Below are 14,641 nucleotides of genomic sequence, written 5' to 3' on the forward strand. Positions count from 1 at the left end.
AGAGTTCTTTAGTTTAGGTATCAGACCAACTGTGGTTTCATAGAATGAATTAGCTAGTGTTCCTTCTGTTTCAATTTTGTGGAATACTTTGAACAGTATTGGTATTAACTATTCTTTGAAGTTCTGGAAAATTCTGCACTAAAACCATCTGGTCCTGGGACTTTTTTGTTTGTGATGGATTTTATGACTGCTCCCATTTCCTTAACGGTCATGGGACTGTTTAGAATTTGTATGTGTTCTTGATTTACCTTTTGTAAATGGTGTATTCCTGGAAAATCATCCATTTCATCTAGATTTTCCAGTTTTGTTAAGTATAGGCTTTTGTAGTACAATCTGATGATTTTTTTTAATTTCCTCAATTTTTGTTATTATGTCCTCCATTTCATTTCTGATTCTGTTAAATTGGATACTGTCTCTGTGCCTTCTAATTAGTTTGTCTAAGTGTTATTTTGGCTAAGTTTTAGGTGACTCTGTTGAATATTAGTATCCTACTATTTTCAGCACATAAATCTCTAGGGGTTATATAGGGACCAAGTACATAGAGCTATTGTACCTTGGATGCCTTTAGCTGTTTTTTGACTCTTAAGTTTTTCCTAATGTTTAACTAAGGCTAAAGACTTGGTTGTCACCCAAGTGAAATTAAGAAGTACTGCAGTTTTCAGGACTGTTTCTCAGTAGGAGGTCTTACGTATGTGGAAGACAGAAGATATGACATTGAAGGGGATCATGAAACCACATATACCACCTCAGTATTATTCTAGCTATGGATTTACTTTTAAAAAAAAGTCTAAATATACTGGGAACTGCATAAACAGGAGAAATATGGTTTGAGTGAATAGAGCTACTGCATTAAGAAAAATCTCTTTAAGTCTGTAAAATAATATCCAAAAATCATGCCTTGCAGATATTTACCAAATATCACACTGTATAGAATGCAGCTACAATCACAAAAATAAGGAAAGTTAGTATACATCTTTCAAAAGGAAGAATTTTCTCCTCAATGGGACTAATTTTTATTTAGTTCAATGCAAGCTATTAAGTACTGGGAATGGTGACATGAGAAACTTTTACTAAGGAGTATTAGAGAATTATTCTGACAGCTGCCATTCTAATTACCCAAGTCATGTTGTACAGTTCCATTGGTTCAGATTCTGTGCATAACAATGAGGCATTAATTTTTACCATACTGAAATTGACAGTAAAACTTCATTAGCTATTACTTAATTGAACATATCTAATCTTTAAGAAAATATTGACCCGTTTTCATAATAAAATTATAATGTAAGATAATAAATTTCATTCTGAATTTTATTATTCCATGTGAATAATATCCAGCATTTTTAAAGCAATGCATCATTGAAATTCAGCAATGGCAGTTTTAAATAACTGAAATAAAATTTGTTTTCTTGTTAGAATGCCAAAATATTACTCTGTGTGCATTTATTTCTCTGCTTCTCTGTCTCTCTCATTCTCCATGTATCTAATTATCTATGTATCTATTATCTATAAACATATACCATATGTATATGTACCTGTGGATAATTTCTATAACTTTAATTTATGTGCTAGATATTTATTCCTAAAAGGAAAAAAATTTAAATGTGTGTCAAAATACATTCTATGAAATTATCAAACAACTAAATATTTAGAAAAATATGAAAAATGACTGAGGAACAATCACTATGAAGATACAACAGATCTGAGTATTTTGAGTTTTAAAAATTATTAATACACAGCCTGAATAAAAATATTTGATAATTTGTTAATAGATGTTAAATGGCAAAGTGAAATAGAACATACAGTAAAGTACTAGGGAATACTTTTCTGTAATAATAGTTATTGGAAGTCGATCAAAGACAGAATTCACGTATGATTTCAATGGTTATTTGAGGCCATTTTGAGGGGTAGATATGGATTGTGACATATAATTTCCTAAACAAAGATAGAAAAAGAATTTTCTGACTTCTATTTAGATCATTTACATATGCCAGTGTATTGAGGAGTCGTATGGAAAAATTGGAAACTTTTCTGTAAAGGCTGCATTTACCTGTCTCATTAGAAATCTCATTGTCTGCACAAGGAGTGCATTTGTAGCAGCAGACAGCATTGCCCTCCAGGGTTACTTTCCGGAATCCATGCCCACAACTCTCACTGCACACAGACTGGGGGATCTGAGAAGAATGAAAAGAATGTTATCTAATGCTTAGTGTATTATGAAAAAACTAATAATTACAGTTTCTGAATTGTATGCAATGTATTCCAATATATTCTTATAAATACAGAGGATTATTTAGAAAGGTTATACCTTTGAGAAGGCAAATGTGTTTAATGATTGGTCTGAGAATTATAAAGGTGTTAAAAAATTTTAAACCTTAATGAGTTAGGTACAATTTAAGAAAGTTAAGTGATTGGAGATATGACATCCGAGGCTATTGGTTATCTCCAAATCTCTCTACTTTTCGACTACTATGTTGATCACCTTTCCTTCCACCATAACTGTGAATCTTGACTGTCAATTTGACAGAATATAAAATGACCATGGAAACAAATATAAGTGTATTTTTGGAAGGAATGGAAAGGTGAATTTAGATAATTTGAAAAGGACCACCTAAACTTTCACTGTCACTATGCATTTACTTATTTCTAAACAAAAGTATAGGCAGCAAAACAAAACTGCTCTATTCATTGCTGTCCGCATTCAACATCGTACATTTGAAAATCGTGCATTTTGAAATTTAATGTGCTGCCCCCTCAAACTCCTTGTTACTGCAGTCATATATTTATTTGTTGGAGGCAGATGCCTCAGTAACTTATACATGTGCATTCCATAGAGTTTTTCTTTTTATAGTGGCCTGCAGAGTGAAAAACAACTGATCATGGATTGAAACTTCAAAGCGTGGAAAGATATTGGACAGATGAGTATGAACAGAGATTTAAGAGATTCTAACACAGCTACTATATGGGATTTAGAATGAAAAATGTCCCATGTATGTTAAAATATTTGAATACTTATTTCCCTATTGGTGCCTCTATTTGGAAAGTTATTGAAACTTTAGGAGATGCAGATTTGCTGGAGGAATTATGTTCGTGGGGTTGGGAATTGTAATCATTTTCTTAGATCCAATTTTCTCATTTTATTAACTGTTAATATGTGTGGATAAAAACACTATCTTTCTGGTTCCTGTGCCTATCTTCATGACTATGCCATGCTGTTACACTTCTGTCTATTGTGGAATCTCATAGTTCTGGAACCATAAAAAACAAAATTCTCTGTTTTCCAAAAGTTGTTTTTTTATTGTGTTTGATTACACAATAAAAAATCTTTTATATTTTCCTTTATATTCATCTCAAATGAGGTATTTTCTCTAGAACATTGAGCCGGGCAGTGGTGGCGCACGCCTGTAATCCCAGCACTTGGGAGGCAGAGACAGGCGGATTTCTGAGTTCGAGGCCAGCCTGGTCTACAGAGTGAGTTCCAGGACAGCCAGGTCTACACAGAGAAACCCTGTCTCAAAAAAAAAAAAAAAAAAAAAAAAACATTGAATCATGAGTAATTTTGTAGAAAGAAATTTGCTCTTCCCTAGATTCCCTAATTTGTGAAAAGTAGAATAAATCTAATATTCATAGAAGTGAACATTGGAGGAACATATAACACTCAATACTTCTATTGATCTATATAAAGAAAGATGAAAAGCCAATACTAATACTAGTTTTATTGTATGTTATGTTGATAATAGAAGATTGATAGGCCTGGAGTAAGAAAACAGGCACCATTGTACTAGAAAGCACAATACTATTGCTAACATAAACTCAAAGCATTGAGATAAGACAACCCACCTCTGAAAATTCTTCTGGCCATTGTATCATCTCTTCAGTTAAAGACAACTGTTGGCCCTGGGGAGCATTTGCAGAAAATGATCCTATTTTCACCTTTTTTCCAAGACCCTTTGGTAAATTCCAAATGTTTAGAATGTCATATTCTGCATTTAATTTCTGTCTCCCATCTAAATTCATTTTTTCTCTCACCTCAATGTCCTTCAGGAAAGAGTTTAGCTGAAAAGATTCATGAATTTATATTACACTGTGTCCAACTAACTGTCAGGACAGAACCTCTGTTTTGGAATCTGTCTTCTTGTTCTTAATTTCTGATAGGAATGTCAACATTAATGAACCTTCCTATAATGCTAAAGTGAAAATTCAAGTTTGTGGGATGCCATTCTCCATCTGAAAGTTCACTCAGCTCTAATGGAAAGCTTTGAATCAAGCTTGGATAATAAATTATTAATACAATTCTTATATAATTATATTAATATATAATATAATTAATATAATAATTATATAATTATTATATAATTAATATAATTATTTGAAACCTACCCAAACCCCTTTGCTTTCAGAGTATTTTCAGAGAACTCGTATTTAAAATGAAGGTTTTGATGCCTAAATAATAAATAAAGACATCATTAAAGTAAAAAAAAAGCTGTAATTATTATATTTAAATGCCCACTTTTTATTTCTTTTGTAAGAAATTTATAGAGAAAACATTGATTGTTTTAACAACTATTACAAGAATATTTTACAGCTAGCTATTAATGGCATGAACTTGGTGAAAATGAAGCACATTTCCTCCTGGTATCTTGCATCCCATCGCCCAACAACATACTTGGGAAACTCTCATGATCTCCAGGTAAGCTTAGAAAGACAAAAATCCCTGTCATTGTGGACAACATAAACTAAACTTTACTATATTGAAGTACATGTCACTGCAAATCTCAACAACAAACACATGAATCTCTCCTGACCTCTAGGTAACTTTAGAAACATAAAATTTCTTCTAACCATGGACAAACTATACTATATTTTACAATACTAAAGTAAATGTCACAGCGAATCTCATACATCAGAGTGCTGACAATACAATACAGTAGAAAGGATAATACCTGCCAGGGGAAAAACACGATTTTTTCCCCATTTTCATATGGTTGCATCTGTACTTGTTGAAGTCTCATCTCATGGAGACTGTGAGCCACAGCATACACAGCATTATATATGCTGGTACTCTCATCACTCATGGACACATCAAGTATGTGATGAGGCAATAAATCCAAAGAAGCATTTACCTGACAGTTGTTCAGAAGTTGACAACCAATGTCAGAAAATGAACACTTGAAGAACAAATGCCACAACTTAGGAAGATAAATATCTTCTGGGTATTTGTAGGGATTAACTGTTTGAATAAAATTCATAAACTCTAATCTTTCTGTATAATGATATGTAAAAATGAGGCTTCCATGGAATGAGTCTAACATGAAATAATCAGCAGAGTCAGTAACATGAGGTTCAACGTTCATGACCCAGACTTTCCATGTCAACAACCTTTGCCCAATATTTCTCATTAGACCTTCTAAAGAATCAGTGTCACCATAAATAATTACAACATTTGTGTCATCCATATTTTTCCAGAATTTGTTAAGATGTGAAGTCCAGGTAGCAGGGATCATTTTCACAAAAGCTATGCAGATTCCTTTTCTCTCCATCTCATTTCTGAACTCTGATAGAATTTTATTTCCTTTATGGTCATCTGGGAGAATGAGACCAACCCAAGACCACCTAAAATGAACCACCAAAGAGACAATGCCAAGTGAAAGAGATGAGGACTTGGGGACCATCTGGTAGAGAGAAGAATACTGATTTGGGTCACTCAAAATAGGATCATAAGGACCAAAGGAAAGCTGAAACAATTGAGAAAGAAGAGGAACAATATTAATATCAAACACAATTTCACTCCCTAATCAATAGATGAGAACAAGAAAAAACTATTTTTTCCCAGTTTTAAAAGATAATTTTACTTTTATCATTTTACAGAAATTCCTGGTAAGTCTGTTAGTTTCACATACCTGGCTTAATTTATTTCACAGTATATTCTCCTACAAACAAGAGACATGTGGATTGATCTCCATGTGTTTGAGTTCTTGTTTCGATATTTGAATAATTAAAATAACCCTCTTTTAATTTTAAAAACATCTATAATATCAAGAAAGAATTCTCGATTCCCAGTTGCTAAACTAAAGTTTTCTCACCTGTGGAAATTTAAAGAGTTGAAATATTGTGCCAATTTGGGCAGATATAGTCCATGATGTTCCTGTGAGTGCAGCAGTAAAATACCTCTTTTCATAGTTGTAATTAGGTAAAATATACTTCTTTCTATGAGCTGTGAGCCAAATAAAAGCATTCATAAGTGTGTCCTTCTCAGTGAACCTGACATTGTAGAAATCAAATCCAAGAGATATATTGGGTAAAAGATTGGGGTTCTCATTGATTTCTTCAATGGCAAATATCAGAGCCAGAATATACTTGTAGTTTTTAAAATTATACCTGTGTAAATAGCATAAAAATACACAAAAGGAATATTACCTTCATCACACATGACTGAATATTTGTACAGCAAATTTTATAGTTCATCTTCTTTCTAAGAAATATAAAATTTAATATCTTCACCATGAGTATGTGGAACTAGATTGGGTGAATGGATTAGAGTTAGGCAAGATAATTTAGCATTACCATTCTTTAATTACAGTTGCTCAAACCATGCTTCATTCATCTTTTATAGGCAAGTCAAATAAAAACTGTCTAAAACTCAGGAATCATTTTCATTCATAATCACATATCTGCTGGTACAAGTTCTTGGTTTGCTGCATATGTAATTACATATACAAATATATGTATATGTAATTATCCATCTAATCATTTTTCAGAAACAATATCTTATTTAAGTAATATTCTAGGGTAAAATAATGTTATTTGTGGCCTCAGTTGCTATTTCTCTGAGATTGCTTTTTGAGTATTGCAGCCTGGATTTGCTAATGTACTACATACCAGTATTTGCCAGGGGACCAGCCCCAGTATGCGGTTCTTCTTTCTTTTCAGGTCTTCTTGAGGCAGTGAAAGAGGAAGAGCATTGGCAGAAGGTAAGACTTTGTCTGACGAAATTTGGGGGGTAAGACTTTGTCTTATGAGATATTTATGGTTACTGTACAATGAAAAGTTTACGCATCTAAGTCTAAGTTACTATGCAGGTGTAGCTGCCCTGCCTTCTGTGTTCCTCTGAGGCCAGAAACTGCAATCTCAGGCACTTAGCACCTCATCCAAAAACAGCAGGAGATTAAGTAAAGAATTAATTGCTAGAGCCTTTTCCCTTTTGTCCAGATGCCCCTTGCTTGTCAGACTAGGATGAAGTTTGGAGCAATAAATTTCTATTGAACCAGGAGAAGAGAATAACACTCTCAGAAAGATAAACTTTTACATAAGATAATATGTATAATCTCACATAAGTTCATACACAGTTTCATGCATGCTCATTTGCACATTTCCATTCAAATCCAGTTGGGCCCAGCTTGCATGTATTCTCACAATTACATACCTACACACATATACATGCATACATTCTCACAATGACATACTTATACACACATCCATACTTACATAAGCATAAGGAGCAAAAGACCAAGTACCAGTGCAGAAAGAACTCACTCATTCTGGATGAAAAATGAGCTCCAATCTTTATTGCATAAAGAAAAAGCTTCTACCCTTTTAATGCTAAATGAATAAAACACATGTTTGTAAGAAGTGAGCTTTGTTCCTTTGAATAAGACTAAGCCTGCCTTGTTATTAAGAAAGGACCTGTTCAAGTAGCTCAGGAAGATAGATATCCACCCAGCAGCCAATGCAGAGGAGGCAGCCAGCACAAGTGAGACCTGCCCTGCAACTCAGAGGATCCTGTCTGGAGGCCCCTGGGAGGAGCCTTCTGTTTCTGCCTCCAGCTTGGGAACATCCCCTGCCACAGCATGACATCTCCAAGTGGCTCAGGAATCCAGCTATATATCCAGCTGAATGGAGGAGACAGCCAGCACAGCCTCCTCCCAGAGTTGATCGGGGCCACAGAGGTACCTACCCAAATACAACTACAAGAGAGTGGGTCTCAGCTGCCATCTTTGCTTCTATGACTGTGTAGCAGATTGGTAGGCAGGGATCACCATTGTAGAGGATTGCTTGGAACACACCCCACCAGGACTCTACCTGCACCCAGGAACTCAGCAGCGCTACAGCAATCTGTGCCAGGGGAAAGCAGGCCACCCAGAGTTGCTGAGATAGGTTTGCAGGCACAAAAGGAGGGGCAAGCACCAGCCAGTGACAACAGGACCAACTAACACCAGTGATAACCAGATGGCAAAAGGCAAAGGTAGGAATGTGGCTAACAGAAATCAAGGCAATATGGCACCATCTGAACCCAATTCTCCAACAGCAGCAAGTCCTGGATACCCAAACACACCAGAAAAGCAAGACTTGGATTTAAAATCACAGGTCATGATGGTGATGGAGGTCTCCATGGAGGGCTTCAAGAAGGACATAAAAAAACTCCCTTAAAAAAATACAGGAGAACAGAAGTAAACAGGGAGAGGCTCTTGAAGAACTAAAGGGAAACACAGCAAAAAATGTGAAGGAATTGAACAAAGCCATCCAGGATCTAAAGATGGAAGTACAAACAATAATAAAATCACAAAGGGAGACAACTTGGGACATAGAAAACCTAAGAAAGAAGTCAGGAGTCATGGATCTAAGCATCAACAACAGAATACAAGAGATAGAAGAAAGAATATCAGATGCAGATGATAACATAGAAAGCATTGATACAACAGTCAAAGAAAATGAAACATGCAAAAAGCTCCTGACCCAAAACACTCAAGAAATCCAGGACAAAATGAGAAGACCAAACCTAAGGATTATAGGTATAGAAGAGAGTGAAGATTTCCAACTTAAAGGGCCAGTAAATGTCTTCAACAAACTTATAGAAGAAAACTTCCCTAACCTAAAGAAAGAGATGCCCATGAACATACAAGAAGCCTATAGAACTCCAAATAGATTTGACCAGAAAAGAAATTCTTCCCATCACATGATTAAAACACCAAATGTACTAAACAAAGAAAGAATACTAAAAGCAGTAAGGGAAAAAGGTCAAGTAATATATGAAGATAGTCCTATCAGAAATACACTGGACTTCTCACCAGAGACTATGAAAGCCAGAAGAGCCTGGGCAGATGTCATGCAGAACCTAAGGGAACACAAATGCCAACACAGACTGCTATATCCAGCAAATCTCTCAGTTACCATAGATGGAGAAACCAAGATATTTCATGACAAAAACAAATTTACACAGTATCTTTCCACAAAACCAGCCGTTCAAAGGATAAAGAATGGAAAACACCAACAAAAGGAGGGAAACCACACACTAGAAAAAGCAAGAAATTAATCTTTTTTCAACAAACCCAAAAGAAGATAACCACACAAACATAAAAATTACATCAAAAATAACAGGAAGCAACAATGACTATTCCTTAATATCACTTAACATCAATGGATTCAATTCCCCAATAAAAAGACATAGACAAACAGAGAGGATATGTAAACAAGACCCAACATTTTGCTGCATACAGGAAGTGCACGTCACTGTCAAAGACAAACACTGCCTCAAAATAAAAGGCTGGAAAACAGACTTCCAAGCAAATGGTCCCAGGAACCAGGCTGGAGTAACCATTCTAATATCCAATAAAATAGACTTTCAACTGAAAGTCATCAAAAAGGACAAAGAAGGACACTTTATACTCATCAAAGGAAAAATCTAACAGGCAAAACTCTCAATTCTGAATATCCATGCTCCAAATACAAGGGCACCCTCATTCATAAAGGAAATTTTACTAAACCTTAAAGCACACATCCCACCCCACAGAATAATTGTGGGTGACTTCAAAACCCCACTCTCCTCAAAGGAAAGATCAGGGAAACACAAACTAAACAGAAAAACAGTGAAACTAACAGAAGTTTTGGACCAACTGGATTTAATAGATATCTATAGAACATTTCATCCTAAATCAAAAGAATATACCTTCTTTTCAGCACCTCTTGTTATCTTCTCCAAAACTGACCATATAATTGTTCACAAAACAGACCTCAACAGATATAAGAAGATCGAACTAATTCCATGCCTCCTATCAGATCACTATGGAGTAAAGGTGGTCTTCAATAGCAACAAAAAAACAACAGAACATACACATGGAAGCTGAACAATGCTCTACTCAATGATAACTTGGTCAATGTAGAAATAAGGAAAGAAATCGAAACCTTTTTAGAATTTAATGAAAATGAAGGCACAACATACCTAAATTATGGGACACAATGAAAGCAGTGCTAAGAGGAAAACTCATAACTCTGAGTGCCTCCTAAAAGAAGCTGGAGAGGGCATGCACTAGCAGCTTAACAACACACCTGAAAGCTTTAGAACAGAAAAAAGCTAATACACCCAAATGGAGTATAAGGCAGGAAATCATCAAACTCATGGCTGTAATCACCCAAGTTGAAACAAAAAGAACTATACAAAAAATCAACAAAACCAGGAACTGGTTCTTTGAGAAAATCAAAAAGATAGATAGATAAACCTTTAGCCAGACTAACCAGAGGGCACAGAGACAGTATCCAAATTAACAAGATCAGAAATGAAAAGGGATAAATAAGGAATACTCCTCCACTGCTGGTGGGATTGCAAGATGATGCAACCACTTTGGAAATCAGTCTGGCGGTTCCTCAGAAAACTGGGCAGGTTAGTTCCTGAGAACCCTGTTATACCACTCCTGGGCATATATATCCAGAGTATTCTTCAGCATGCAATAAGGACACATGCTCAACTATGTTCATAGCAGCCCTATTTGTAGTAGCCAGAAGCTGGAAAGAACCTAGGTGTCCTTCAACGGACGAATGGATACAAAAAATGTGGTATATTTACACAATGGAGTACTATTCAGCCATTAGAAACAATGAATTCATGAAATTCTAAGACAAATGAATGGAGCTGGAGAACATAATACTAAGTGAGGTAACCCAGTCTCAAAAGATCAATCATGGTATGCACTCACTGATAAGTGGATATTAGCCTAGAAACTTTAAATACCCAGGGCATAATCCACAAATTAAATGATGTCCAAAAAGAATGGAAGAGTGGCCCCTGGTTCTAGAAAGACTCAGTGCAAGAGTATAGGGGAATTCCAGAATAGGGAATTGGGAAGGGGTTGATAGAAGAACAGGGGGACAGAAGACGGCTTATGGGACTTGCGGGGAGTGGGGACCCAGAAAAGGGGAAATCATTCCAAATGTAAATAAAAAGTATATCAATAAAAAAATAAAATAAAATGAAATGAAAAGGGAGAAATGACAACAGAAACTGAGGAAATTAAAAAAATTATGAGATCCTACTACAAAAGCCTATACTCGACACAACTGGAAAATATGGATGAAATGAACAATTTCCTAGACAGATACTAACTACCAAAGTTTAATCAGGATCAGATAGACTGTCTAAATGGTCACATGACCCATAAAGGAATAGAAGTGGTCATTGACAGCCTCCCAACCAAAAAAAGCACAGGACCAGATGGTCTAGATTTCTTCTAGCAAAAGGGATTAATTTATAACTATTCACTTTAAAGTAAGGCAGATTCTTTTGGGATAAGACCAAAAAGTTAAAGTATACTTTGACAAAATATCACAAGAACAGTTTCTTGGAAACATAATAGTATTTGCTTCTTCTGAAACCAGTTGATCCAGGATTGCTGAATTCAAGTCACACTCAACACCACTTTTCTTTCATGTTCTTTTTGAAATGGTTCATTAATCAGCACTTCAACCATTTAACTGCTTTCCTAAACAAAATCCCAAAGTCAACATATCTCCAAACAAACAAGCAAACAAACACACACACACACACACACACACACACACACACAGAGAGAGAGAGAGAGAGAGAGAGAGAGAGAGAGAGAGAGAGAGAGAGAAATGAAACATTGCTTATCGCAGCAATAACTTCATCCCTGGTAACAATTTCTGTGTTAGTTTTATGACTATGGGAACACTTATGCAGGCAAACCTTTAATTGGGGCTGGCTTATAGTTTCAGAAGTTTTGACCATTTTGTGATGGGAAACATGTTGGTGTGAAGGCAGACATGATCTTAGAAAAGGAAGTAAAAGGTCTACATTTCATCCACAAGCAACAGAAATTAAGACCAGGGAAAGAATTTTTTTTCTTAGATGTGTAAACCACACAAAGATCTATTAACATGCTTCTTCCAGGAAGACCATACCTACTCCAACAAAGCCACACTTCTTTTTTTTTTAATATTTTTATTTTCTATATTCTTTGTTTACATTCCAAATGATCTCCCCTTTCCCGGATCTCCCCTCCCCATATGAACCATAAACCTTCTTCTCTCCATCCATTCTCCAATCAACTCCCTCCTTTTTCTCTTTCCTTATATTCCCTTCCCATGCTAGATCAATCCTTTCCAGGATCAGGACCCTCTCCATACTTCTTCATGGGGGTCATTTGTTATGCAATTTGTGCCTTGGGTATTCAGGAAAATCACACTTCCTAATAGTATCTTTCACGATTGGAGAAGCATTTAAACACATGAACCTATGGTAGCCATTTCTACTTAAAACTGAACAGTATACCAGCGTGAAAACTTCTTTAAGAAGAAGAATCAGTTTTTCTTCAATAATCTGATCTATGGTAGGCAAATCATATTCGAGGATGGTACCAACTTAACAGTACTCAAGAAACACAAAGTGTGCTTGAGTGAGAAGAGTATTAAAATTAAAATTGGGTGGATAGAAAGATAAAGATAGAGAAGGTATATTTAGGACTAAAATTGAATTTTGAGGAATATGAAAAATATGTTGATTTGCTTATGAATGTAAATAATAAACCATTATAATGGTTAAGATAATAATAAACCATAATAATGGTTAAGATTTTCAAGGAAACAATATGAGTTGGGTAAAGAGAACTGGAAAATAGACAAAATTCCCTTATGAATATTGATGCAAAAATACTCAATAAAATTCTTGCAAACCAAATCCAAGAACATATCAAAACAATTAATGTTGTGCTTTTCCCAGAGAACACAAGTTCTGTGGACAGAAAATATATTAGGTAACTTTCATCAATCCAAAATTCAAAATCTCAAAGTCCTAATACTAATTCTAGACTATTTGGCTACCAGAATTATTGAAACATAAAACCATAATGAATAACCTGGCAGCTATGTTAGAAGATAGTTGCTTATGATACCTATTTTTGCATACCTTTAATATTTATTATATTATTTTATAAATAAATGTATGAGCTTTGATTTTAATTTTACTATGTATCTGATATTTCAATAGATTTCATACCAAAAATAATCAAAATAATTATTTTTTATAATATTTTTATTTTCTATATTCTTTGTTTACATTCCAAATGATTTCCCCTTTCCCGGATCCCCCCTCCCCATATGTCCCATAAACTTTCTTCTCTCCATCCCTTCTCCAATCACCTCCCTCCTTTTTCTCTGTCCTTATATTCCCTTCCCATGCTAAATCAATCCTTTCCAGGATCAGGACCTACTCCATGCTTCTTCATGGGAGTCATTTGTTATGCAATTTGTGCCTTGGGTATTCAGGGCTTCTGGGCTAATTAATATCTACTTATCAGAGATTGCATTCCATGTGTATTCTTTTGTGATTGGGTTACCTCACTTAGGATGATATTTTCCAGATCAAACCATTTGCCTAAAAATTTTGTAAATTCATTGTTTCTAATTGCTGAGTAGTATTCCATTGTGTAAATATACCACATTTTCTGTATCCATTCCTCCTTTGAGGGGCATCTGGGAGAGGGCTAATATCCAATATATACAAAGAACTCAAGAACTTAGACCCCAGGGAACCAAATAACCCTATTAAAAAATGGGGTACAGATCTTAACAAAGAATTTTCACCTGAAGAAATTCGGATGGCCGAGAGGCACCTTAAGAAGTGCTCAACATCATTAGTCATTAGGGAAATGCAAATCAAAACAACCCTGAGATTTCACCTTACACCAGTCAGAATGGCTAAAGTCAAAAACTCAGGAGACAGCAGGTGTTGGCGAGGATGTGGAGAAAGAGGAACACTCTACCACTGCTGGTGGGGCTGTAAGATGGTACAACCAGTTTGGAAATCAGTCTGGAGGTTCATCAGAAAACTGGACATGAGACTTCCAGAGGACCCTACTATACCTCTCCTGGGCATATACCCAAAGGATTCCCTGGCATGCAATAAAGACACATGCTCCATTATGCTCATAGCAGCCTTATTTATACTAGCCAGAAATTATCAAAATAATTATTAAACATTATTTTAAAAAGAAAATCAGAGGGAGACATAACAAAAGAAACCGAGAAAATCTAAAAAGTCATCAGATCCTAATACAAAAACCTTTATTCAACAAAACTGGAAAATCTGGATGAAATGGACAATTTCTTAGACTGATACCAGGTACCAAAGTTAAATCAATATCAGATAAACAATCTAAATAGACCCATAACCCCTAATGAAATAGAAGCAGTCATCAATAGTCTCCCAACCAAGAAAAGCCCAGAACCAGATGGGTTTAGTGCAGAGTTCTATCAAACTTTCAAAGAAGACCTAAAACCAATACTCTCCAAACTATTCCACAAAATAGAAACAGAAGGAACCCTATCAAAGTTGTTCTATGAAGCCACAATTACTCTG

At 35.3% G+C, this 14,641-nt stretch overlaps 1 pseudogene; it reads right to left on the bottom strand.

Moving 5' to 3' along the window:
- The window catches only part of LOC127673874 (vomeronasal type-2 receptor 116-like), a 35,555-nt pseudogene that overhangs the window by 9,489 nt on the left and 11,425 nt on the right, over positions 1-14,641 (bottom strand).

Source organism: Apodemus sylvaticus, chromosome 23, assembly GCF_947179515.1.
Source record: "Apodemus sylvaticus chromosome 23, mApoSyl1.1, whole genome shotgun sequence".
Taxonomy (NCBI): domain Eukaryota; kingdom Metazoa; phylum Chordata; class Mammalia; order Rodentia; family Muridae; genus Apodemus; species Apodemus sylvaticus.